Genomic DNA, 27,974 nt, shown 5'->3' with positions numbered 1-27,974 from the left:
AAAGGCACAATGCCGACTTAAGTACAGGATTGCTGACACTCCAAATTTCTACGATTTGCACTTCTCCTTTGAGTCCAGTTTTAGATTCCGATGCTTCACTTCAGGTTTACTGTATCCCTTGGACCATCTTACTGACGATGAAACACAGAAATTGCATCCGAATTTAATACATAAGGCACAATGCCGAGTTAAGTACAAGAAGACTGACACTCTAACTTTCTATGATTTGAACCTCTACTGTAAGTCCAGTTTTAGAATCCGATGCTTCACTTCAGGTTTACTGTATCCCTTGGACCATCTTATTGACGATGAAACACAGAAATTGCATCGGTATTAAATTCAAAAGGCACAAGGCCGACTAAAGTACAAGAGGACTGACACTCTAACTTTCTATGATTTGAACCTATCCGGTGAGTCCTGTTTTTGAATCCGATGCTTCAGCTCAGGTTTACTGTATCCCTTGTGAGTTCTTATTGATGATGAAACACAGAAATTGCATCCGAATTTCATACTAAAGGCACAATGCCGACTTAAGTAGAAGAAGACTGACACTCTAACTTTCTATGATTTGAACCTCTCCTGTGAGTCCAGTTTTAGATTCCGATGCCTTACTTCAGGTTTACTGTATCCCTTGGATCTCCTTATTGACGATGAAACACAGAAATTGCATCGGATTTTAATACAAAAGGCACAATGCCGACTTAAGTACAAGAGGACTGACCCTCTCACTTTCTATTATTTGTACCTCTCCTGTGAGTCCAGTTTTAGATTCCGATGCGTCACTTCAGATTTACTGTATACCTAGGACCTTCATATTGACGATGAAACACAGAAATTGCATCCGAATTAAATTCAAAAGGCACAATGCCGACATAAGTACAAGAGGACTGACACTCTAACTTTCTATGATTTGAACCTCTCCTTTGAGTCCAGTTTTAGATTCCGATGCTACACTTCAGGTTTACTGTGTACCATGAGCCTTCTTATTGACGATGAAGCACAGAAATTGCATCGGAATGATATCGAAAAGGCACAATGCCGACTTCAGTACTAGAGGACTGACACTCTAACTTTCTATGATTAGAACCTCTCCTGAAAGTCCAGTTTTAGAATCCGATGCCTCACTTCAGGATTACTGTCCCCTTAGACCATCTTATTGACGATGAAACACAGAAATTGCATCGGAATTAAATTCAAAAGGCACAAGGCCGACTAAAGTACAAGAGGACTGACACTCTAACTTTCTATGATTTGAACCTCTCCGGTGAGTACAGTTTTAGATTCCGATGCTTCACTTCAGGTTTACTGTATCCCTTGTACCTTCTTATTGATGATGAAACACAGAAATTGCATTCGAATTTAATACAAAAGGCACAATGCCGACTTAAGTACAAGAAGACTGACACTCTAACTTTCTATGATTTGAACCTCTCCTGTGAGCACAGATTTAGATTCCGATGCTTCACTTCAGGTTTACTGTATCCCTTGGACCTTCTTATTGACGATGAAACACAGAAATTGCATCCGAATTTAATACAAAAGGCACAATGCCGACTTAAGTACAAGAAGGCTGACACTTTCACTTTCTATGATTTGAACCTCTCCTGTGAGTCCAGTTTTAGATTCCGATGCTTCACTTCAGGTTTACTGTATCCCTTTGACCTTCTTATTGACGATGAAACACAGAAATTGCATCCGAATTTAATACAAAAGGCACAATGCCGACTTAAGTACAAGAGGACAGACACTCTCACTTTCTATGATTTGAACCTCTCCTGTGAGTCCAGTTTTAGATTCCGATGCTTCACTTCCGGTTTCCTGTATACCTTGGACGTTTTTATTGACAATGAAACAAAGAAACTGCATCCGAATATAATACAAAAGGCACAATGCCGACTTAAGAACAAGATAACTGACACTCTCACTTTCTATGATTTTAACCTCTCCTGTGAGTCCAGTTTTAGATTCCGATGCTTCACTTCAGGTTTACTGTATCCCTTGGACCTTCTTATTGAGGATGAAACTCAGAATGTGCATCCGAATTTAATACAAACGGCACAATGACGACTTAAGTACAAGAGGACTGACACCCTAACTTTCTATGATTTGAACCTCTCCTGTGAGTCCAGTTTTGGATTCCGATGCCTCACTTCAGGTTTACTGTATCCCTTTGACCTTCTTATTGACGATGAAACACAGAAATTGCATCCGAATTTAATACAAATGTCACAATGCCGACTTAAGTACAAGAGGACTGAACCTCTAACTTTCTATGATTTGAACCTCTCCTGTGAGTCTAGTTTTTGATTCCGATGCTTCACTTCAGGTTCACTGTATACCTTAGACCTTCTTATTTGCGACGAAACACAGAAATAGCATCGGCATTAAATTCAAAAAGCACAATTCCGACTTCAGTTCAAGAGGACTGACACCCTAACTTTCTATGATTTGAACCTCTCCTGTGAGTCCAGTTTTGGATTCCGATGCTTCACTTCAGGTTTACTGTATCCCTTTGACCTTCTTATTGACGATGAAACACAGAAATTGCATTCAAATTTAATACAAAAGGCACAATGCCGACTTAAGTACAAGAGGACTGACACTCTGACTTTCTATGATTTGAACCTCTCCTGTTAGCCCAGTTTTAGATTCCGATGCTTCACTTCAGGTTTACTGTATCCCTTGGACCTTCCTATTGATGATGAAACACGGATATTGCATCCGTATTTAATACAAACGGCACAATGACGACTTAAGTACAAGAGGACTGACACCCTAACTTTCTATGATTTGAACCTCTCCTGTGAGTCCAGTTTTAGATTCCGATGCTTCACTTTAGGTTTACTGTATCCCTTTGACCTTCTTATTGACGATGAATCACAGATATTGCATGCGAATTTAATACAAAAGGCACAATGCCGACTTAAGTACAAGAGGACTGAACCTCTAACTTTCTATGATTTGAACCTCTCCTGTGAGTCTAGTTTTTGATTCCGATGCTTCACTTCAGGTTCACTGTATACCTTAGACCTTCTTATTTGCGACGAAACACAGAAATAGCATTGGCATTAAATTCAAAAAGCACAATTCCGACTTCAGTTCAAGAGGACTGACACCCTAACTTTCTATGATTTGAACCTCTCCTGTGAGTCCAGTTTTGGATTCCGATGCTTCACTTCAGGTTTACTGTATCCCTTTGACCTTCTTATTGACGATGAAACACAGAAATTGCATTCAAATTTAATACAAAAGGCACAATGCCGACTTAAGTACAAGAGGACTGACACCCTAACTTTCTATGATTTGAACCTCTCCTGTGAGTCCAGTTTTAGATTCCGATGCTTCACTTCAGGTTTACTGTATCCCTTGGACCTTCTTATTGACGATGAAACACAGAAATAGCATCGGTATTAAGTTCAAAAGGCACAATTCCGACTTCAGTTCAAGAGGACTGACACTCTAACTTTCTAGGATTTGAACCTCTCCTGTGAGTCCAGTTTTGCATTCCGATGCTTCACTTCAGGTTTACTGTATCCCTTTGACCTTCTTATTGACGATGAAACACAGAAATTGCATCCGAATTTAATACAAATATCACAATGCCGACTTAAGTACAAGAGGACTGAACCTCTAACTTTCTATGATTTGAACCTCTCCTGTGAGTCTAGTTTTTGATTCCGATGCTTCACTTCAGGTTCACTGTATACCTTAGACCTTCTTATTTGCGACGAAACACAGAAATAGCATCGGCATTAAATTCAAAAAGCACAATTCCGACTTCAGTTCAAGAGGACTGACACCCTAACTTTCTATGATTTGAACCTCTCCTGTGAGTCCAGTTTTGGATTCCGATGCTTCACTTCAGGTTTACTGTATCCCTTTGACCTTCTTATTGACGATGAAACACAGAAATTGCATTCAAATTTAATACAAAAGGCACAATGCCGACTTAAGTACAAGAGGACTGACACTCTGACTTTCTATGATTTGAACCTCTCCTGTTAGCCCAGTTTTAGATTCCGATGCTTCACTTCAGGTTTACTGTATCCCTTGGACCTTCCTATTGATGATGAAACACAGATATTGCATCTGTATTTAATACAAACGGCACAATGACGACTTAAGTACAAGAGGACTGACACCCTAACTTTCTATGATTTGAACCTCTCCTGTGAGTCCAGTTTTAGATTCCGATGCTTCACTTTAGGTTTACTGTATCCCTTTGACCTTCTTATTGACGATGAATCACAGATATTGCATGCGAATTTAATACAAAAGGCACAATGCCGACTTAAGTACAAGAGGACAGACACTCTCACTTTCTATGATTTGAACCTCTCCTGTGAGTCCAGTTTTAGATTCCGATGCTTCTCTTCCGGTTTCCTGTATACCTTGGACCCTTTTATGGACAATGAAACAAAGAAACTGCATCCGAATATAATACAAAAGGCACAATGCCGACTTAAGTACAAGAGGACTGACACTCTCACTTTCTATGATTTGAACCTCTCCTGTGTGTCCAGTTTTAAATTCCGATGCTTCACTTCAGATTTCCTGTATACCTTGGACCTTCGTATTGCCGATGAAACACAGAATTTGCATCGGAATTCAATTCAAAAGGCACAATGCCGACTTAAGTAGAAGAGGACTGAGACTCTAACTTTCTATCATTTGAACATCTCCTGGGAGTCCAGTTTTAGATTCCGATGCTTCACTTCTTGTTCACCATATCCCTTGGACCTTCTTATTGACGATGAAACACAAATATTGCATCCGAATTTAATACAAAAGGGACAATGACGACATAAGTACAAAAGGACTGACACTCAAACTTTCTATGATTTGAATCTCTCCTGTGAGTCCAGTTTTAGATTCCGATGCTTCACTTCAAATTTACTGTATACCTTGGACCTTCTTATTGACGATGAAACACAGAAATTGCATCCGAATTTAAACCAAAAGGCACAATGCCGACTTAAGTACAGGATTGCTGACACTCCAAATTTCTACGATTTGCACTTCTCCTTTGAGTCCAGTTTTAGATTCCGATGCTTCACTTCAGGTTTACTGTATCCCTTGGACCATCTTACTGACGATGAAACACAGAAATTGCATCCGAATTTAATACATAAGGCACAATGCCGAGTTAAGTACAAGAAGACTGACACTCTAACTTTCTATGATTTGAACCTCTACTGTAAGTCCAGTTTTAGAATCCGATGCTTCACTTCAGGTTTACTGTATCCCTTGGACCATCTTATTGACGATGAAACACAGAAATTGCATCGGTATTAAATTCAAAAGGCACAAGGCCGACTAAAGTACGAGAGGACTGACACTCTAACTTTCTATGATTTGAACCTATCCGGTGAGTCCTGTTTTAGAATCCGATGCTTCAGCTCAGGTTTACTGTATCCCTTGTGAGTTCTTATTGATGATGAAACACAGAAATTGCATCCGAATTTCATACTAAAGGCACAATGCCGACTTAAGTACAAGAAGACTGACACTCTAACTTTCTATGATTTGAACCTCTCCTGTGAGTCCAGTTTTAGATTCCGATGCCTTACTTCAGGTTTACTGTATCCCTTGGATCTCCTTATTGACGATGAAACACAGAAATTGCATCGGATTTTAATACAAAAGTCACAATGCCGACTTAAGTACAAGAGGACTGACCCTCTCACTTTCTATTACTTGTACCTCTCCTGTGAGTCCAGTTTTAGATTCCGATGCGTCACTTCAGATTTACTGTATACCTAGGACCTTCATATTGACGATGAAACACAGAAATTGCATCCGAATTAAATTCAAAAGGCACAATGCCGACATAAGTACAAGAGGACTGACACTCTAACTTTCTATGATTTGAACCTCTCCTTTGAGTCCAGTTTTAGATTCCGATGCTACACTTCAGGTTTACTGTGTACCATGAACCTTCTTATTGACGATGAAGCACAGAAATTGCATCGGAATGATATCGAAAAGGCACAATGCCGACTTCAGTACTAGAGGACTGACACTCTAACTTTCTATGATTAGAACCTCTCCTGAAAGTCCAGTTTTAGAATCCGATGCCTCACTTCAGGATTACTGTCCCCTTGGACCATCTTATTGACGATGAAACACAGAAATTGCATCGGAATTAAATGCAAAAGGCACAAGGCCGACTAAAGTACAAGAGGACTGACACTCTAACTTTCTATGATTTGAACCTCTCCGGTGAGTACAGTTTTAGATTCCGATGCTTCACTTCAGGTTTACTGTATCCCTTGTACCTTCTTATTGATGATGAAACACAGAAATTGCATTCGAATTTAATACAAAAGGCACAATGCCGACTTAAGTACAAGAAGACTGACACTCTAACTTTCTATGATTTGAACCTCTCCTGTGAGCCCAGATTTAGATTCCGATGCTTCACTTCAGGTTTACTGTATCCCTTGGACCTTCTTATTGACGATGAAACACAGAAATTGCATCCGAATTTAATACAAAAGGCACAATGCCGACTTAAGTACAAGAAGGCTGACACTTTCACTTTCTATGATTTGAACCTCTCCTGTGAGTCCAGTTTTAGATTCCGATGCTTCACTTCCGGTTTCCTGTATACCTTGGACCTTCTTATTGACGATGAAACACAGAAATTGCATCCGATTTTAATACAAAAGGCACGATGCCGGCTTAAGTACAAGAGGACTGACACTCTCACTTCCTATGTTTTGAACCTCTTCTGTGAGTCCTGTTTTAGATTCAAATGCTTCACTTCAGGTTTCCTGTGTACGTTGGACCTTCTTATTGACGATGAAACACAGAAATTGTATCCGAAATAAATTCAAAAGGCACAATGCCGACTTAAGTACAAGAGGACTGACACTCTAACTTTCTATGATTTGAACCTCTCCTGTGAGCCCAGTTTTAGATTCCGATGCTTCACTTCAGGTTTACTGTATCCCTTGGACCTTCTTATTGAACCTGAAACACAGAAATTGCACCCGAATTTGATACAAAAGGCACAATGCCGACTTAAGCACAAGAGGACTGCCACTCTCACTTTCTATGATTTGAAACTCTCCTGTGAGTCCAGTTTCAGATTCCGATGCTTCTTTTCAGGTTTCCTGTACACCTTGGACCTTGTTATTGACGATGAAACACAGTAATTGCATCCGAGTTTAGTACAAAAGGAACAATGCCGACTTAAGTACAAGAGGACTGACACTCTAACACTCTATGATTTCAATCTCTCCTGTAAGTCCAGTTTTGGATTCCGATGCTTCGCTTTAAGTTTACTGTATACCTTGGACCTTCTTATTGACGATGAAACACAGAAATTATATCGGAATTAAAATCAAAAGTCACAATGCCGACTTCAGTACAAGAGGACTGACACTCTAACTTTCTATGATTTGAACCTCTCCGGTGAGTCCAGTTTTAGATTCCGATGCTTCACTTCAGGTTTACTGTATCCCTTGTACCTTCTTATTGATGATGAAACACAGAAATTGCATCCGAATTTAATACAAAAGGCACAATGCCGACTTAAGTACGCGTAGACTGACACTCTAACTTTCTATGATTTGAACCTCTCCTGTGAGTCCAGTTTTAGATTCCGATGCCTCACTTCAGGTTTACTGTATCCCTTGGACCTTCTTATTGACGATGAAACACAGAAATTGCATCCGAATTTAATACAAAAGGCACAATGCCGACTTAAGTACAAGAGGACTGACACTCTCACTTTCTATGATTTGAACCTCTCCTGTGAGTCCAGTTTTAGATTCCGATGCTTCACTTCCGGTTTCCTGTATACCTTGGACCTTCTTATTGACGACCAAACACAGAAATTGCATCCGAATTTAATACAAAAGGCGCAATGCCGACTTAAGTACAAGAGGACTGACACTCTCACTTTCTATGATTTGAACCTCTCCTGTGAGTCTAGTTTTAGATTCCGATGCTTCGCATCCGGTTTCCTGTATACCTTGGACCTTCTTATTGACGATGAAACACAGAAATTGCACCCGATTTTAATACAAAAGGCTCAATGCCGGCTTAAGTACAAGAGGACTGACACTCTCACTTTCTATGATTTGGACCTCTTCTGTGAGTCCAGTTTTAGATTCAAATGCTTCACTTCAGGTTTCCTGTGTACGTTGGACCTTCTTATTGACGATGATACACAGAAATTGCATCCGAAATAAATTCAAAAGGCACAATGCCGACTTAAGTACTAGAGGACTGACACTCTAACATTCTATGATTTGAACCTCTCCTGTGAGCCCACTTTTAGATTCCGATGCTTCACTTCAGGTTTACTGTTTCCCTTGGACCTTCTTATTGAAACTGAAACACAGAAATTGCATCCGAATTTGATACAAAAGGCACAATGCCGACTTAAGCACAAGAATACTGCCACTCACACTTTCTATGATTTGAACCTCTCCTGTGAGTCCACTTTCAGATTCCGATGCTTCTTTTCAGGTTTCCTGTATACCTTGGACCTTCTTATTGACGATGAAACACAGAAATTGCATCCGAGTTTAGTACAAAAGGAACAATGCCGACTCAAGTACAAGAGGACTGACACTCTAACTTTCTATGATTTGAACCTCTCCTGTGAATCCAGATTTAGTTTCCGATGCTTCACTTCAGGTTTACTGTATCCCTTGGACCTTCTTATTGACGATGAAACACAGAAATTGCATCCGAATTTAATACAAAAGGCACAATGCCGACTTAAGTACAAGAGGGCTGACACTTTCACTTTCTATGATTTGATCCTCTCCTGTGCGTCCAGGTTTAGATTCCGATGCTTCACTTCAGGTCTACTGTATCCCTTGAACCTTCATATTGACGATGAAACACAGAAATTGCATCGGAATTTAATACAAAAGGCACAATGCCCACTTAAGTACAAGAGGACTGACACTCTACCTTTCTAAGATTTGAATCTCTCCTGTGAGTCCAGTTTTAGATTCCGATGTTTCACTACAGGTTTGCAGTATACCTTGGAACATCTTATTGATGATGAAACACAGTAATTGCATCGGAATAAAAATTCAAAAGGCACAATGCCGACTTAAGTACAAGAGGACTGACACTCTAACACTCTATGATTTCAATCTCTCCTGTAAGTCCAGTTTTGGATTCCGATGCTTCACTTTAAGTTTACTGTATACCTTGGACCTTCTTATTGACGATGAAACACAGAAATTATATCGGATTTAAATTCAAAAGGCACAATGCCGACTTCAGTACAAGAGGACTTACACTCTCACTTTCTATGATTTGAACCTCTCCTGTGAGTCCAGTTTTAGATTCCGATGCTTCACTTCCAATTTTCCTGTATACCTTGGACCATCTTAATGACGATGAAACACAGAAATTGCATCCGATTTTAATACAAAAGGCACAATGCCGACTTAAGTACAAGAGGACTGACACTCCTACTTTCTATGATTTGAACCTCTCCTGTGAGTCCAGTTTAAGATTCCGATGCTTCACTTCAGGTTTCCTGTGTGCCTTGGACCTTCTTATTGACGATGAAACAATGAAATTGCATCCGATATAAATTCAAAAGGCACAATGCCGACTTAAGTACAAGAGGACTGGCACTCTAACTTTCTATGATTTGAACCTCTCCTGTGAGCCCAGTTTTAGATTCTGATGCTCCACTTCAGGTTTACTGTATCCCTTGGACCTTGTTATTGATCCTGAAACACAGATATTGCATCCGAATTTGATACAAAAGGCACAATGCCGACTTAAGTACAAGAGGACTGACACTCTCACTTTCTAAGATTTGAACCTCTCCTGTGAGTACAGTTTTAGATTCCGATGCTTCACTTCCGGTTTCCTGTATACCTTGGACCTTCTTATTGACGGCCAAACACAGAAATTGCATCCGAATTTAATACAAAAGGCACAATGCCGACTTAAGTACAAGAGGACTGACACGCTCACTTTCTATGATTTGAACCTCTCCTGTGAGTCTAGTTTTAGATTCCGATGCTTCACATCCGGTTTCCTGTATACCTTGGACCTTCTTATTGACGATGAAACACAGAAATTGCATCCGATTTTAATACAAAAGGCACAATGCCGGCTTAAGTACAAGAGGACTGACACTCTCACTTTCTATGATTTGGACCTCTTCTGTGAGTCCAGTTTTAGATTCAAATGCTTCACTTCAGGTTTCCTGTGTACGTTGGACCTTCTTATTGACGATGATACACAGAAATTGCATCCGAAATAAATTCAAAAGACACAATGCCGACCTAAGTACAAGAGGACTGACACTCTAACTTTCTATGATTTGAACCTCTCCTGTGAGCCCAGTTTTAGATTCCGATGCTTCACTTCAGGTTTACTGTTTCCCTTGGACCTTCTTATTGAAACTGAAACACAGAAATTGCATCCGAATTTAATACAAAAGGCACAATGCCGACTTAAGTACAAGAGGACTGACACTCTAACTTTCTATGATTTGAACCTCTCCTTTGAGTCCAGTTTTAGATTCCGATGCTACACTTCAGGTTTACTGTGTACCATGAACCTTCTTATTGACGATGAAGCACAGAAATTGCATCGGAATGATATCGAAAAGGCACAATGCCGACTTCAGTACTAGAGGACTGACACTCTAACTTTCTATGATTAGAACCTCTCCTGAAAGTCCAGTTTTAGAATCCGATGCCTCACTTCAGGATTACTGTCCCCTTGGACCATCTTATTGACGATGAAACACAGAAATTGCATCGGAATTAAATTCAAAAGGCACAAGGCCGACAAAAGTACAAGAGGACTGACACTCTAACTTTCTATGATTTGAACCTCTCCGGTGAGTACAGTTTTAGATTCCGATGCTTCACTTCAGGTTTACTGTATCCCTTGTACCTTCTTATTGATGATGAAACACAGAAATTGCATTCGAATTTAATACAAAAGGCACAATGCCGACTTAAGTACAAGAAGACTGACACTCTAACTTTCTATGATTTGAACCTCTCCTGTGAGCCCAGATTTAGATTCCGATGCTTCACTTCAGGTTTACTGTATCCCTTGGACCTTCTTATTGACGATGAAACACAGAAATTGCATCCGAATTTAATAGAAAAGGCACAATGCCGACTTAAGTACAAGAGGGCTGACACTTTCACTTTCTATGATTTGAACCTCTCCTGTGAGTCCAGTTTTAGATTCCGATGCTTCACTTCCGGTTTCCTGTATACCTTGGACCTTCTTATTGACGATGAAACACAGAAATTGCATCCGATTTTAATACAAAAGGCACAATGCCGGCTTAAGTACAAGAGGACTGACACTCTCACTTTCTATGTTTTGAACCTCTTCTGTGAGTCCTGTTTTAGATTCAAATGCTTCACTTCAGGTTTCCTGTGTACGTTGGACCTTCTTATTGACGATGAAACACAGAAATTGTATCCGAAATAAATTCAAAAGGCACAATGCCGACTTAAGTACAAGAGGACTGACACTCTAACTTTCTATAATTTGAACCTCTCCTGTGAGCCCAGTTTTAGATTCCGATGCTTCACTTCAGGTTTACTGTATCCCTTGGACCTTCTTATTGAACCTGAAACACAGAAAATGCATCCGAATTTGATACAAAAGGCACAATGCCGACTTAAGCACAAGAGGACTGCCACTCTCACTTTCTATGATTTGAACCTCTCCTGTGAGTCCAGTTTCAGATTCCGATGGTTCTTTTCAGGTTTCCTGTACACCTTGGACCTTGTTATTGACGATGAAACACAGTAATTGCATCCGAGTTTAGTACAAAAGGAACAATGCCGACTTAAGTACAAGAGGACTGACACTCTAACACTCTATGATTTCAATCTCTCCTGTAAGTCCAGTTTTGGATTCCGATGCTTCGCTTTAAGTTTACTGTATACCTTGGACCTTCTTATTGACGATGAAACACAGAAATTATATCGGAATTAAAATCAAAAGGCACAATGCCGACTTCAGTACAAGAGGACTGACACTCTCACTTTCTATGATATGATCCTCTCCTGTGAGTCTAGTTTTAGATTCCGATGCTTCGCATCCGGTTTCCTGTATACCTTGGACCTTCTTATTGACGATGAAACACAGAAATTGCACCCGATTTTAATACAAAAGGCACAATGCCGGCTTAAGTACAAGAGGACTGACACTCTCACTTTCTATGATTTGGACCTCTTCTGTGAGTCCAGTTTTAGATTCAAATGCTTCACTTCAGGTTTCCTGTGTACGTTGGACCTTCTTATTGACGATGATACACAGAAATTGCATCCGAAATAAATTCAAAAGGCACAATGCCGACTTAAGTACTAGAGGACTGACACTCTAACATTCTATGATTTGAACCTCTCCTGTGAGCCCAGTTTTAGATTCCGATGCTTCACTTCAGGTTTACTGTTTCCCTTGGACCTTCTTATTGAAACTGAAACACAGAAATTGCATCCGAATTTGATACAAAAGGCACAATGCCGACTTAAGCACAAGAATACTGCCACTCACACTTTCTATGATTTGAACCTGTCCTGTGAGTCCACTTTCAGATTCCGATGCTTCTTTTCAGGTTTCCTGTATACCTTGGACCTTCTTATTGACGATGAAACACAGAAATTGCATCCGAGTTTAGTACAAAAGGAACAATGCCGACTCAAGTACAAGAGGACTGACACTCTAACTTTCTATGATTTGAACCTCTCCTGTGAGTCCAGATTTAGTTTCCGATGCTTCACTTCAGGTTTACTGTATCCCTTGGACCTTCTTATTGACGATGAAACACAGAAATTGCATCCGCATTTAATACAAAAGGCACAATGCCGACTTAAGTACAAGAGGGCTGACACTTTCACTTTCTATGATTTGAACCTCTCCTGTGCGTCCAGGTCTAGATTCCGATGCTTCACTTCAGGTTTACTGTATCCCTTGAACCTTCATATTGACGATGAAACACAGAAATTGCATCGGAATTTAATACAAAAGGCACAATGCCCACTTAAGTACAAGAGGACTGACACTCTACCTTTCTAAGATTTGAATCTCTCCTGTGAGTCCAGTTTTAGATTCCGATGTTTCACTACAGGTTTGCAGTATACCTTGGAACTTCTTATTGATGATGGAACACAGTAATTGCATCGGAATAAAAATTCAAAAGGCACAATGCCGACTTAAGTACAAGAGGACTGACACTCTAACACTCTATGATTTCAATCTCTCCTGTAAGTCCAGTTTTGGATTCCGATGCTTCACTTTAAGTTTCCTGTATACCTTGGACCTTCTTATTGACGGCCAAACACAGAAATTGCATCCGAATTTAATACAAAAGGCACAATGCCGACTTAAGTACAAGAGGACTGACACTCTCACTTTCTATGATTTGAACCTCGGCTGTGAGTCTAGTTTTAGATTCCGATGCTTCACATCCGGTTTCCTGTATACCTTGGACCTTCTTATTGACGATGAAACACAGAAATTGCATCCGATTTTAATACAAAAGGCACAATGCCGGCTTAAGTACAAGAGGACTGACACTCTCACTTTCTATGATTTGGACCTCTTCTGTGAGTCCAGTTTTAGATTCAAATGCTTCACTTCAGGTTTCCTGTGTACGTTGGACCTTCTTATTGACGATGATACACAGAAATTGCATCCGAAATAAATTCAAAAGGCACAATGCCGACTTAAGTACAAGAGGACTGACACTCTAACTTTCTATGATTTGAACCTCTCCTGTGAGCCCAGTTTTAGATTCCGATGCTTCACTTCAGGTTTACTGTTTCCCTTGGACCTTCTTATTGAAACTGAAACACAGAAATTGCATCCGAATTTGATACAAAAGGCACAATGCCGACTTAAGCACAAGAATACTGCCACTCACACTTTCTATGATTTGAACCTCTCCTGTGAGTCCAGTTTCAGATTCCGATGCTTCTTTTCAGGTTTCCTGTATACCTTGGACCTTCTTATTGACGATGAGACACAGAAATTGCATCCGAGTTTAGTACAAAAGGAACAATGCCGACTTAAGTACAAGAGAACTGACACTCTAACTTTCTATGATTTGAACCTCTCCTGTGAGTCCAGATTTAGTTTCCGATGCTTCACTTCAGGTTTACTGTATCCCTTGGACCTTCTTACTGACGATGAAACACAGAAATTGCATCCGAATTTAATACAAAAGGCACAATGCCGACTTAAGTACAAGAGGGCTGACACTTTAACTTTCTATGATTTGAACCTCTCCTGTGCGTCCAGGTTTAGATTCCGATGCTTCACTTCAGGTTTACTGTATCCCTTGAACCTTCTTATTGACGATGAAACACAGAAATTGCATCGGAATTTAATACAAAAGGCACAATGCCGACTTAAGTACAAGAGGACTGACACTCTACCTTTCTAAGATTTGAATCTCTCCTGTGAGTCCAGTTTTAGATTCCGATGTTTCACTACAGGTTTGCAGTATACCTTGGAACTTCTTATTGATGATGAAACACAGTAATTGCATCGGAATAAAAATTCAAAAGGCACAATGCCGACTTAAGTACAAGAGGACTGACACTCTAACACTCTATGATTTCAATCTCTCCTGTAAGTCCAGTTTTGAATTCCGATGCTTCACTTTAAGTTTACTGTATACCTTGGACCTTCTTATTGACGATGAAACACAGAAATTATATCGTATTTAAATTCAAAAGGCACAATGCCGACTTCAGTACAAGAGGACTGACACCCTAAATTTCTATGATTTGAACCTCTCCGGTGAGTCCAGTTTTAGATTCCGATGCTTCACTTCAGGTTTACTGTATCCCTTGTACTGTCTTATTGATGATGAAACACAGAAATTGCATCCGAATTTAATACAAAAGGCACAATGCCGACTTTAGTACGAGAAGACTGACACTCTAACTTTCTATGATTTGAACCTCTCCTGTGAGTCCAGTTTTAGATTCCGATGCCTCACTTCAGGTTTACTGTATCCCTTGGACCTTCTTATTGACAATGAAACACAGAAATTGCATCCGAATTTAATACAAAAGGCACAATGCCGACTTAAGTACAAGAGGACTGACACTCTCACTTTCTATGATTTGAACCTCTCCTGTGAGTCCAGTTTTAGATTCCGATGCTTCATTTCCGGTTTCCTGAATACCTTGGACCATCTTATTGACGATGAAACACAGAAATTGCATCGGAATTTGATACAAAAGGCACAATGCCGACTTAAGTACAAGAGGACTGCCACTCTCACTTTCTATGATTTGAACCTCTCCTGTGAGTCCAGTTTCAGATTCCGATGCTTCACTTCAGGTTTCCTGTATACCTTGGACCTTCTTATTGACGATGAAACACAGAAATTGCATCCGAGTTTAGTATAAAAGGGACAATGCCGACTTAAGTACAAGAGGACTGACACTCTAACTTTCTATGATTTCAACCTCTCCTGTGGGTCCTGGTTTAGATTCCGATGCTTCACTTCAGGTTTACTGTATCCCTTGAACCTTCTTATTGACGATGAAACACAGAAATTGCATCGGAATTTGATACAAAAGGCACAATGCCTACTTAAGTACAAGAGGACTGCCACTCTCACTTTCTATGATTTGAACCTCTCCTGTGAGTCCAGTTTCAGATTCCGATGCTTCACTTCAGGTTTCCTGTATACCTTGGACCTTCTTATTGACGATGAAACACAGAAATTGCATCCGAGTTTAGTACAAAAGGGACAATGCCGACTTAAGTACAAGAGGACTGACACTCTAACTTTCTATGATGTGAACCTCTCTTGTCAGTCCAGTTTTAGATTCCGATGCTTCACTTCAGGTTTACTGTATCCCTTGGACCTTCTTATTGACGATGAAACATAGAAATTGCATCGGAATTTAATACAAAAGGCACAATGCCGACTTGAGTACAAGAGGACTGACTCTCTACCTTTCTATGATTTGAACCTCTCCTGTGAGTCCAGTTTTAGATTCCGATGCTTCACTACAGGTTTGCTGTATACCTCGGAACTTCTCATTGACGATGAAACACAGTAATTGCAACGGAATAAAAATTCAAAAGGCACAATGCCAACTTAGGTACAAGAGGACTGACATTCTAACTTTCTATGATTTGAACCTCTCTTGTGAGCCCAGTTTTTGATTCCGATGCTTCACGTCAGGTTTACTGTATCCCTTGGACCTTCTTATTGATGATGAAACACAGAAATTGCATCCGAATTTAATACAAAAGGCACAATGGTGACTTAAGTACAAGATGACTGACACTCTAACACCCTATGATTTCAATCTCTCCTGTAAGTGCAGTTTTGGATTCCGATGCTTCACTTCAAGTTTACTGTATACCTTGGAAAATTCTTATGGACGATGAAACACAGAAATTGCATCGGAATTAAATTCAAAAGGCACAATGCCGACGTAAGTACAAGAGGACTGACACTCTTACTTTCTATGATTTGAACCTCTCCTGTGAGTCCAGTTTTAGATTCCGATGCTTCACTTCAGGTTTCCCGTGTACCTTGGACCTTCTTATTGACGATGAAACAAAGAAATTGCATCCGATATAAATTCAAAAGGCACAATGCCGACTTAAGAACAAGATGACTGACACTCTAACTTTCTTTGATTTGAACCTCTCCTGTGATCCCAGTTTTAGATTCCGATGCTTCACTTCAGGTTTACTGTATACCTTGGATCTTCTTATTGATCCTGAAACACAGATATTGCATCCGAATTTGATACAAAAGGCACAATGCCGACTTAAGTACAAGAATACTGACACTCTCACTTTCTATGATTTGAAGCACTCCTGTGAGTCTAGTTTCACATTCCGATGCATCACTTCAGGTTTCCTGTATACCTTGGACATTCTTATTGACGATAAAACACAGAAATTGCATCCGAATTTAATACAAATGGCACAATGCCGACTTAAGTACAAGAGGACAGACACTCTAACTTTCTATGATTTGAACCTCTCCTGTGAGCCCAGTTTTAGATTCCGATGCTTCACTTCAGGTTTACTGTTTCCCTTGGACCTTCTTATTGAAACTGAAACACAGAAATTGCATCCGAATTTGATACAAAAGGCACAATGCCGACTTAAGCACAAGAATACTGCCACTCACACTTTCTATGATTTGAACCTCTCCTGTGAGTCCAGTTTCAGATTCCGATGCTTCTTTTCAGGTTTCCTGTATACCTTGGACCTTCTTATTGACGATGAAACACAGAAATTGCATCCGAGTTTAGTACAAAAGGAACAATGCCGACTTAAGTACAAGAGAACTGACACTCTAACTTTCTATGATTTGAACCTCTCCTGTGAGTCCAGATTTAGTTTCCGATGCTTCACTTCAGGTTTACTGTATCCCTTGGACCTTCTTACTGACGATGAAACACAGAAATTGCATCCGACTTTAATAGAAAAGGCACAATGCCGACTTAAGTACAAGAGGGCTGACACTTTAACTTTCTATGATTTGAACCTCTCCTGTGCGTCCAGGTTTAGATTCCGATGCTTCACTTCAGGTTTACTGTATCCCTTGAACCTTCTTATTGACGATGAAACACAGAAATTGCATCGGAATTTAATACAAAAGGCACAATGCCCACTTAAGTACAAGAGGACTGACACTCTACCTTTCTAAGATTTGAATCTCTCCTGTGAGTCCAGTTTTAGATTCCGATGTTTCACTACAGGTTTGCAGTATACCTTGGAACTTCTTATTGATGATGAAACACAGTAATTGCATCGGAATAAAAATTCAAAAGGCACAATGCCGACTTAAGTACAAGAGGACTGACACTCTAACACTCTATGATTTCAATCTCTCCTGTAAGTCCAGTTTTGGATTCCGATGCTTCACTTTAAGTTTACTGTATACCTTGGACCTTCTTATTGACGATGAAACACAGAAATTATATCGGATTTAAATTCAAAAGGCACAATGCCGACTTCAGTACAAGAGGACTGACACCCTAAATTTCTATGATTTGAACCTCTCCGGTGAGTCCAGTTTTAGATTCCGATGCTTCACTTCAGGTTTACTGTATCCCTTGTACTGTCATATTGATGATGAAACACAGAAATTGCATCCGAATTTAATACAAAAGGCACAATGCCGACTTTAGTACGAGAAGACTGACACTCTAACTTTCTATGATTTGAACCTCTCCTGTGAGTCCAGTTTTAGATTCCGATGCCTCACTTCAGGTTTACTGTATCCCTTGGACCTTCTTATTGACAATGAAACACAGAAATTGCATCCGAATTTAATACAAAAGGCACAATGCCGACTTAAGTACAAGAGGACTGACACTCTCACTTTCTATGATTTGAACCTCTCCTGTGAGTCCAGTTTTAGATTCCGATGCTTCATTTCCGGTTTCCTGTATACCTTGGACCATCTTATTGACGATGAAACACAGAAATTGCATCGGAATTTGATACAAAAGGCACAATGCCGACTTAAGTACAAGAGGACTGCCACTCTCACTTTCTATGATTTGAACCTCTCCTGTGAGTCCAGTTTCAGATTCCGATGCTTCACTTCAGGTTTCCTGTATACCTTGGACCTTCTTATTGACGATGAAACACAGAAATTGCATCCGAGTTTAGTATAAAAGGGACAATGCCGACTTAAGTACAAGAGGACTGACACTCTAACTTTCTATGATTTCAACCTCTCCTGTGGGTCCTGGTTTAGATTCCGATGCTTCACTTCAGGTTTACTGTATCCCTTGAACCTTCTTATTGACGATGAAACACAGAAATTGCATCGGAATTTGATACAAAAGGCACAATGCCTACTTAAGTACAAGAGGACTGCCACTCTCACTTTCTATGATTTGAACCTCTCCTGTGAGTCCAGTTTCAGATTTCGATGCTTCACTTCAGGTTTCCTGTATACCTTGGACCTTCTTATTGACGATGAAACACAGAAATTGCATCCGAGTTTAGTACAAAAGTGACAATGCCGACTTAAGTACAAGAGGACTGACACTCTAACTTTCTATGATGTGAACCTCTCTTGTGAGTCCAGTTTTAGATTCCGATGCTTCACTTCAGGTTTACTGTATCCCTTGGACCTTCTTATTGACGATGAAACATAGAAATTGCATCGGAATTTAATACAAAAGGCACAATGCCGACTTAAGTACAAGAGGACTGACTCTCTACCTTTCTATGATTTGAACCTCTCCTGTGAGTCCAGTTTTAGATTCCGATGCTTCACTACAGGTTTGCTGTATACCTTGGAACTTCTCATTGACGATGAAACACAGTAATTGCAACGGAATAAAAATTCAAAAGGCACAATGCCAACTTAGGTACAAGAGGACTGACATTCTAACTTTCTATGATTTGAACCTCTCTTGTGAGCCCAGTTTTTGATTCCGATGCTTCACGTCAGGTTTACTGTATCCCTTGGACCTTCTTATTGATGATGAAACACAGAAATTGCATCCGAATTTAATACAAAAGGCACAATGGTGACTTAAGTACAAGATGACTGACACTCTAACACTCTATGATTTCAATCTCTCCTGTAAGTGCAGTTTTGGATTCCGATGCTTCACTTCAAGTTTACTGTATACCTTGGAAAATTCTTATGGACGATGAAACACAGAAATTGCATCGGAATTAAATTCAAAAGGCACAATGCCGACGTAAGTACAAGAGGACTGACACTCTTACATTCTATGATTTGAACCTCTCCTGTGATCCCAGTTTTAGATTCCGATGCTTCACTTCAGGTTTACTGTATACCTTGGATCTTCTTATTGATCCTGAAACACAGATATTGCATCCGAATTTGATACAAAAGGCACAATGCCGACTTAAGTACAAGAATACTGACACTCTCACTTTCTATGATTTGAAGCACTCCTGTGAGTCTAGTTTCACATTCCGATGCATCACTTCAGGTTTCCTGTATACCTTGGACCTTCTTATTGACGATAAAACACAGAAATTGCATCCGAATTTAATACAAATGGCACAATGCCGACTTAAGTACAAGAGGACTGACACTCTAATATTCTATGATTTGAAACTCTCCTGTGGGTCAAGTTTTAGGTTCCGATGCTTCACTACAGGTTTACTGTATACCTTGGAACTTCTTAATGATGATGAAACACAGTAATTGCATCGGAATAAAAATTCAAAAGGCACAATGCCGACTTAAGTACAAGTGGACTGACACTCTAACTTTCTATGATTTGAACCTCTCCTGTGACTCCAGTTTTAGATTCCGATGCTTCACTTCCGGTTTACTGTATCCCTTGGACCTTCATATTGACGAGGAAACACAGAAATTGCATCCGAATTTAATACAAAAGTCACAATGCCGACTTAAGTACAAGAATACTGACACTCTCACTTTCTATGGTTTGAAGCTCTCCTGTGAGTGCAGATTTAGATTCCGATGCTTCACTTCAGGTTTACTATATCCCTTGGACCCTCTTGTTATCGATGAAACACAGATATTGCATCCGAAATTAATACAAAATGCACAATGCCAACTTATGTACAAAAGGACTGACACTCGCACTTTCTATGATTTGAACCTCTCCTGTGAGTCCAGTTTTAGAATCCGATGATTGACATTAGGTTTCGTGTACACCTTGGACGCTCGTATTGACGATGAAACACAGAAATTGCATCCGAATTTGATACAAAATGCACAATGCCGACATAAGTACAAGAGGACTGATACTCTACCTTTCTATGATTTGAACCTCTCCTGTGAGTCCAGTTTTAGACTCCGATGCTTCACTTCAGGTTTACTGTATCCCTTGGACCCTCATATTGAAGATGAAACACAGAAATCGCATCCGAATTTAATACAAAAGGCAAAATGCCGACTTAAGTACGAGAGGATAGATACTCTCACTTTCTATGATTTGAACCTCTCCTGTGAGCCCAGTTTTAGATTCCGATGCCTCACTTCTGGTTTTCTGTATACCTTGGACCTTCTTAATGACGATGAAACACGGAAATTGCATGCGAATTAAATTTAAAAGGCACAATGCCGACTTAAGTACAAGAGGACTGACTCTCTAACTTTCTATGATTTGAACCTCTCCTGTGATTCCAGTTTTAAATTCCGATGCTTCACTTCAGGTTTACTGTATACCTTGGACCTTCTTATTGACGATGAATCACAGAAATTGCATCCGAATTTAATACAAAAGGCACAATGCCGACTTAAGTACAAGAGGACTGACACTCTCTCTTTGTATGATTTGAACCTCTCCTGTGTGTCCAGTTTTAGATTCCGATGCTTCACTTCAGGTTTACTGTATCCCTTGGACATTCTTATTGACGATGAAACACAGAAATTGTATCCGAATTTAATACAAAATTCACAATGCCGACATAAGTACAAGAGGACTGACTCTCTAAATTTCTGTGATTTGAACCTTTTCTGTGAGTCCAGTTTTAGATTCCGATGATTCACTTCAGGTTTACTGTATCCCTTGGACTTTCGTATTGACGGTGAAACACAGAAATTGCATCCGAATTTAATACAAAAGGCACATTGCCGACTTAAGTACAAGAGGACTGACAATCTCACTTTCTATGATTTGAACCTCTCCTGTGAGTGCAGTTTTAGATTCCGATGCTTGACTTCAGGTTTCGTGTACACCTTGGACGTTCTTTTTGACGATGAAACACACAAATTGCATCCGAATTTAATACAAAAGGCACAATGCCGACTTAAGTACAAGCGGACTGACTCTCACTTTCTATGATTTGAACACCTCCTGTGAGTCCAGTTTCAGATTCCGATGCTTGACTTCAGGTTCCGTGAATACCTTGGACGTTCTTATTGACGAAGAAACACAGAAGTTGCATCGGAATTAAATTCAAAAGGCACAATGCCTATTTACGTACAAGAGGACTGACACTCTACCTTTCTATGATTTTAACGTCTAATGTGAGTCCAGTTTTAGATTCCGATGCTTCACTTCAGGTTTACCTTATCCCTTGGACCCTCTTATTGACGATGAAACACAGAGATCGCATCCGAATTTAATACAAAAGGCATAATGCCGACTTAAGTACGAGAGGATAGACACTCTCACTTTCTATGATTTGAACCACTCCTGTGAGCCCAGTTTTAGATTCCGATGCTTCACTTCTGGTTTTCTGAATACCTTGGACCTTCGTATTGACTATGAAACACAGCAATTGCATCCGAATTTAATACAAAAGGCACAATGCCGACTTAAGTACAAGAGGACTGACACTTTCACTTTCTATGAATTGAACCTCCCCTGTGAGTCCAGTTTTAGATTCCGATGCTTCACTTCAGGTTTACTGTATACCTTGGACCTTCTTAATGACGATGAAACACAGAAATTGCATCCGAATTTAATACAAAAGCCACAATGCCGACTTAAGTACAAGAGGACTGACACTCTCACTTTCTATGATTTGAACCTCTCCTGTGAGTCCAGTTTCAGATTCCGATTTTTTACTTCAGGTTTACTGTATCCGTTGGACCTTCTTTTTGACGATGAAGCTCAGAAATTGCATCGGAATTAAATTCAAAAGGCACAATGCCGACTTAAGTACAAGAGTACTGACACTCTAACTTTCTATGATTTGAACCTCTCCTGTGAGTCCAGTTTTAGATTCTGATGCTTCACTTCAGGTTTACTGTATCCCTTGGACCCTCTTATTGACGATGAAACACAGAATTCGCATCCGAATTTAATACAAAAGGCATAATGCCGACTTAAGTACGAGAGGATAGACACTCTCACTTTCTATGTTTTGAACCTCTCCTGTGAGCCCAGTTTTAGATTCTGATGCTTCACTTCTGTTTTCCTGTATACCTTGGACCTTCTTATTGACGATGAAACACAGCAATTGCATCCGAATTTAATACAAAAGGCACAATGCCGACTTAAAAACAAGAGGACTGACAATCCTACTTTCTATGATTTGAACCTCTCCTGTGAGTCCAGTTTTAGATTCCGATGCTTCACTTCCGGTTTACTGTATCCCTTGGACCTTCATATTGACGAGGAAACACAGAAATTGCATCCGAATTTAATACAAAAGTCACAATGCCGACTTAAGTACAAGAATACTGACACTCTCACATTCTATGGTTTGAAGCTCTCCTGTGAGTGCAGATTTAGATTCCGATGCTTCACTTCAGGTTTACTATATCCCTTGGACCCTCTTGTTATCGATGAAACACAGATATTGCATCCGAATTTAATACAAAATGCACAATGCCAACTTAAGTACAAAAGGACTGACACTCGCACTTTCTATGATTTGAACCTCTCCTGTGAGTCCAGTTTTAGAATCCGATGATTGACATTAGGTTTCGTGTACACCTTGGACGCTCGTATTGACGATGAAACACAGAAATTGCATCCGAATTTGATACAAAATGCACAATGCCGACATAAGTACAAGAGGACTGATACTCTACCATTCTATGATTTGAACCTCTCCTGTGAGTCCAGTTTTAGATTCCGATGCTTCACTTCAGGTTTACTGTATCCCTTGGACCCTCATATTGAAGATGAAACACAGAAATCGCATCCGAATTTAATACAAAAGGCAAAATGCCGACATAAGTACGAGAGGATAGATACTCTCACTTTCTATGATTTGAACCTCTCCTGTGAGCCCAGTTTTAGATTCCGATGCCTCACTTCTGGTTTCCTGTATACCTTGGACCTTCTTATTGACGATGAAACACGGAAATTGCATGCGAATTAAATTTAAAAGGCACAATGCCGACTTAAGTACAAGAGGACTGACTCTCTAACTTTCTATGATTTGAACCTCTCCTGTGATTCCAGTTTTAAATTCCGATGCTTCACTTCAGGTTTACTGTATACCTTGGACCTTCTTATTGACGATGAATCACAGAAATTGCATCCGAATTTAATACAAAAGGCACAATGCCGACTTAAGTACAAGAGGACTGACACTCTCTCTTTGTATGATTTGAACCTCTCCTGTGTGTCCAGTTTTAGATTCCGATGCTTCACTTCAGGTTTACTGTATCCCTTGGACCTTCTTATTGACGATGAAACACAGAAATTGTATCCGAATTTAATACAAAATTCACAATGCCGACATAAGTACAAGAGGACTGACTCTCTAAATTTCTGTGATTTGAACCTTTTCTGTGAGTCCAGTTTTAGATTCCGATGATTCACTTCAGGTTTACTGTATCCCTTGGACTTTCGTATTGACGGTGAAACACAGAAATTGCATCCGAATTTAATACAAAAGGCACAATGCCGACTTAAGTACAAGAGGACTGACACTCTCACTTTCTATGATTTGAACCTCTCCTGTGAGTGCAGTTTTAGATTCCGATGCTTGACTTCAGGTTTCGTGTACACCTTGGACGTTCTTTTTGACGATGAAACACAGAAATTGCATCCGAATTTAATACAAAAGGCACAATGCCGACTTAAGTACAAGCGGACTGACTCTCACTTTCTATGATTTGAACACCTCCTGTGAGTCCAGTTTCAGATTCCGATGCTTGACTTCAGGTTCCGTGAATACCTTGGACGTTCTTATTGACGAAGAAACACAGAAGTTGCATCGGAATTAAATTCAAAAGGCACAATGCCTATTTACGTACAAGAGGACTGACACTCTACCTTTCTATGATTTTAACGTCTAATGTGAGTCCAGTTTTAGATTCCGATGCTTCACTTCAGGTTTACCTTATCCCTTGGACCCTCTTATTGACGATGAAACACAGAGATCGCATCCGAATTTAATACAAAAGGCATAATGCCGACTTAAGTACGAGAGGATAGACACTCTCACTTTCTATGATTTGAACCACTCCTGTGAGCCCAGTTTTAGATTCCGATGCTTCACTTCTGGTTTTCTGAATACCTTGGACCTTCGTATTGACTATGAAACACAGCAATTGCATCCGAATTTAATACAAAAGGCACAATGCCGACTTAAGTACAAGAGGACTGACACTTTCACTTTCTATGAATTGAACCTCCCCTGTGAGTCCAGTTTTAGATTCCGATGCTTCACTTCAGGTTTACTGTATACCTTGGACCTTCTTAATGACGATGAAACACAGAAATTGCATCCGAATTTAATACAAAAGCCACAATGCCGACTTAAGTACAAGAGGACTGACACTCTCACTTTCTATGATTTGAACCTCTCCTGTGAGTCCAGTTTCAGATTCCGATTTTTTACTTCAGGTTTACTGTATCCGTTGGACCTTCTTTTTGACGATGAAGCTCAGAAATTGCATCGGAATTAAATTCAAAAGGCACAATGCCGACTTAAGTACAAGAGTACTGACACTCTAACTTTCTATGATTTGAACCTCTCCTGTGAGTCCAGTTTTAGATTCCGATGCTTCACTTCAGGTTTACTGTATCCCTTGGACCCTCTTATTGACGATGAAACACAGAAATCGCATCCGAATTTAATACAAAAGGCATAATGCCGACTTAAGTACGAGAGGATAGACACTCTCACTTTCTATGTTTTGAACCTCTCCTGTGAGCCCAGTTTTAGATTCTGATGCTTCACTTCTGGTTTCCTGTATACCTTGGACCTTCTTATTGACGATGAAACACAGCAATTGCATCCGAATTTAATACAAAAGGCACAATGCCGACTTAAAAACAAGAGGACTGACAATCCTACTTTCTATGATTTGAACCTCTCCTGTGAGTCCAGTTTTAGATTCCGATGCTTCACTTCCGGTTTACTGTATACCTTGGACCTTCTTATTGACGATGAAACACAGAAATTGCATCCGAATTTAATACAAAACACACAATGCCGACTTAAGTACAAGAGGACTGACACTCTCACTTTCTACGATTTGAACCTCTCCTGTGAGTCCAGTTTTAGATTCTGATGCTTCATTTCAGGTCTACTGTATCCCTTGGATCTTCTTATTGACCATGAAACACAGACATTGCATCCGAATATAATACTAAAGACACAATGACGACTTAAGGAAAAGAGGACTGACATTCTCACTTTCTATGATTTGAACCTCTCCTGTGAGTCCAGTTTTAGATTCCGATGCTTCACTTCAGGTTTCCTGTATCCCTTGGACCTTCTTATTGACGATGAAACACAGAAATTGCATCTGAATTAAATTCGAAAGGCACAATGCCGACATAAGTACAAGAGGACTGACTCTCTAACTTTCTTTGATTTGAACCTCTTCTGTGAGTCCAGATTTAGTTTCCGATGATTCACTTCAGGTTCACTGTATCCCTTGGACTTTCTTATTGACGATGAAACACAGCAATTGCATCCGAATTTAATACAAAAGGCACAATGCCGACTTAAGTACATGAGGACTGACACTTTCACTTCCTAATAATTGAACCTCCCCTGTGAGTCCAGCTTTAGATTCCGATGCTTCACTTCAGGTTTACTGTATAACTTGGACCTCCTTATTGACGATGAAACACAGAAATTGCATTCGAATTTAATACAAACGGCACAATGCCGACTTAAGTACAAGAGGACTGACACTCTCACTTTCTATGATTTGAACCTCTCCTGTGAGTCCAGTTTTAGATTCCGATGCTTCACTTCAGGTTTACTGTATCCCTTGGACCTTCTTGTTGAAAATGAAACACAGAAATTGTATCCGAATTTAATACAAAAGGCACAATGCCGACTTAAGTACAAGAGGAGTGACACTCACACATTCTATGATTTGAACCTCTCCTGTGAGTCAAGTTTTAGATTCCGATGCTTCGCTTCTGGTTTCCTGTATACCTTGGACCTTCTTATTGACGATGAAACACAGCAATTGCATCCGAATTTAATACAAAAGGCACAATGCCGACTTAAGTACAAGAGGACTGACACTTTCACTTTCTATGAATTGAACCTCCCCTGTGGGTCCAGTTTTAGATTCCGATGCTTTACTTCAGGTTTACTGTATACCTTGGAAATTCTTATTGACGATGAAACACAGAAATTGCATCCGAATTTAATACAAAAGGCACAATGCCAACTTAAGTACAAGAGGACTGACACTCTCACTTTCTATGACTTGAACCTCTCCTGTGAGTCCAGTTTTAGATACCGATGCTTCACTTCAGGTTTACTGTGTCCCTTGGACCTTCTTATTGACGATGAAACACAGAAATTGTATCCGAATTTAATACAAAACTCACAATGCCGACTTAAGTACAAGATGACTGACACTCTCACTTTCTATGATTTGAACCTCTCCTGTGAGTCCAGTTTTAGATTCCGATGCCTCACTGAAGGTCTACTGTATACCTTGGACCTTCTTATTGACGATGAAACACCGAAATTGCATCCGAATTAAATTCAAAAGGCACAATGCCGACATAAGTAGAAGAGGCCTGACTCTCAAACTTTCTATGATTTGAACCTCTTCTGTGAGTCCAGTTTTAGATTCCGATGATTCAATTCAGGTTTACTGTATCCCTTGGACTTTCTTATTGACGATGAAACACAGAAATTGCATCCGAATTTAATACAAAAGGCACAATGCCGACTTAAGTACAAGAGGACTGACACTCTCACTTTCTATGATTTGAACCTCTCCTGTGAGTCCAGTTTTAGTTTCCGATGCTTGACTTCAGGTTTCGTGTACACCGTGGACGTTTTTAACGACGATGAAACACAGAAATTGCATCCGAATTTAATACATAAGGCACAATGTCAACTTAAGTACAACAGGACTGACACTCTCACTATCTATGATTTGAACACCTCCTGTGAGTCCAGTTTCAGATTCCGATGCTTGACTTCAGGTTTCGTCTATACCTTGGACGTTCTTATTGACGATGAAACACAGATATTGCATCGGAGTTAAATTCAAAAGGCACAATGATGACTTAAGTACAAGAGGACTGACACTCTACCTTTCTATGATATGAACGTCACCAATGAGTCCAGTTTTAGATTCCGATGCTTCA

The sequence above is a fragment of the Schistocerca americana genome, chromosome 2 (genome assembly GCF_021461395.2).
Source record: "Schistocerca americana isolate TAMUIC-IGC-003095 chromosome 2, iqSchAmer2.1, whole genome shotgun sequence".
In the NCBI taxonomy this organism is placed as follows: Eukaryota; Metazoa; Arthropoda; class Insecta; order Orthoptera; family Acrididae; genus Schistocerca; species Schistocerca americana.
Note: the sequence above shows the minus strand (reverse complement) of the source record.